Here is a 2,500-nt window from a genome sequence, read left to right as displayed (position 1 = left end):
AAACACGCGATCTGGTTGCACTCTTCGCTAAAGATGGTAGCGCGGGCGAAGGTTGAAGGAGGAGGCGGTCGGCTTGTGCAGAGGTAGACCAGGCAAGGGGTAGCGTCTGAACGGGACCATAACTCGAGGTAGAGTGGTTATACGGGTCATGGAGGTCAGAGGTCATGAGCGAAGGGGGCGTGGCTAGGTCAGCACAGCAGCGAGGACGAGAGAGAGAGAAGAGAGAGAGAGAGAGAGAGAGAGAGAGAGAGAGAGAGAGAAAGAGAGAGAGAGAGAAAGAGAGAGAGAGAGAGAGGACGATAGTAATACTCATAATAATGATTACGATGTAGAAAAGTATTATTCATGATAACAAAAATAGTAATAGCAAAAAAATAACAACAAAAGCAATAATTATTATAACTTCAGAAAACTTCAGGGAAAGTCCATTAGTTATCATCTAGCCTCACCTATCACCTTAATATATCCTCTTATTCTACCCCTAAAATCTTACTTAATCTCCGGTCATCTACTTTTAATCTACCTTGAAATCCATAGTAATCTATTCTCATCAATCTCATCATAAAAAAAAATCTGTAAATCCTCGGCCTTGATGAAAAAAAAAAAAAAAAAAAAAAAATGAAAGTGATAAGTAAATTAAAACATATGACAATAACAATGATGTTGGAAGAAAATATAAATACATAGTTATGATTATGAAAATGATAGATACATATTATTAATATTATCATCATCATCATCATATCTTTTATCATCATCAATATAATTACCGGTTTCATTATTATAATAGATGTTATTATCATGGTCATTATCCTCATTACTAGTATTAGTATTAGTATTACCATTGAAAGCTTTAATATTATTATTATTATTATCATTATTATTGTTACTATTATTATCCATATAATTTTTAATATTATTAGTATTATCATTATCATTATTATTGTTATTATTATTATCATTATTACTACTACTATTTTCTTATTATTATCATTATTACTACTACTATTTTCTTATTATTATCATTATCATTATTATTATTAATATCATTATCATTATTATTATTAATATCATTATCATTATTATTATTAATATCATTATCATTATTATTATTAATATCATTATTACTATTGTTACCATTACTATCATTACTATTATTGTAAAACCAACAGACACAAATATAAACAATCACATGTACAATTACAAACATATGACGAAAGACTAAAGGTTTCCACTGTGTTGAATGTGCTTGAGTGTTGTTCAGATGTCCAGCATGAAATGCATCACATAACAACACGGGTTGACCTTGTCTGTTGCCGACTGGAAGTGTGAATGGTGTCTCTGCGTTATGTGTCTAACAAAGGAACTGTTCATATTCGAGCAAAACCATATATTATTCCATATCGTCCAAATATTGATATAATTATAACTTGTTACTGTGATAACTATAGACATACTGTAAAGTGTTTAACACAGTGATACGTATTTCGCACTTATGGAAGGCGCGATTTACCAACGTGATCAGTGTATGTCAGGACAGCCATTGTCATTATTATCATCTCGTTATTACCATTATCAATATAATCATTTTTATCATTATTACTAATGAGAGCTAGAATCAAAAACAAGTTAAGAGTTAATTTTCTCCATCATTTTACCCTCCTCCTCCTCCTCCTCCTTTCTCATCCCCTCTCCCTTCTCCTTTCCCTCTCTCTCTCTGCCTCTCCTTTTCCCTTAATTAAACTCACTCATCCTCTCCCACTTTAAGCTTCATCTCCTTTCTTGCCTCTCCCATCTCCCTTTTACTTCTTTAAGCCCGTCTAATAAAACTAACAATAATAATAAGGAGGTTATAATGATGAAAAATAATAATAATAAAGAAATAATAATGTTACTACTACTATTACTATTAACACTACTAGCAATGATGGTAATAACGATCGCAGAAATGATAACGACGATAATGAAGATGATAATCAGATTCATAATACTAGTGTAAAATGAAAATCTTGATATTATATTCCAACAGTAATGATAACGAAAGATTTAAGAGAATTAAAACATTAATCATATAACACATAATAATACTTCATATGTATCCTACGTATTATATGCACGCATTATATTTTAAATATTACATAAAAAAAAAAAATCTTCCTCATCTTCTTATACCTTTTTTTGCTTGCTCTTCCTAGTTTCCGGTCAGTGTTTCCTTTTCTCTATATACCTATCAATCTATATATGCATGTTTATGTACATGCAAATGTATATACACACACACACACATATATATACATATGTATATAAATATTTATATTTATATGTATATATATATATATATATATATATATATATATATATATATTCAACATTCATATTCGTGCTATCACTAATGCGGTGTTTTGCGAAATACTTGGCGCCATGTTGACAACATGTAGTTGATTAGGTCCTTATACTGGGGTGGCTGACCATGAATCCTTCCCCAGGGGAGTAGCTGTTT

This window comes from Penaeus chinensis, chromosome 16, assembly GCF_019202785.1.
Source record: "Penaeus chinensis breed Huanghai No. 1 chromosome 16, ASM1920278v2, whole genome shotgun sequence".
Classification (NCBI taxonomy): domain Eukaryota; kingdom Metazoa; phylum Arthropoda; class Malacostraca; order Decapoda; family Penaeidae; genus Penaeus; species Penaeus chinensis.
This window is presented reverse-complemented; position numbering follows the sequence as displayed.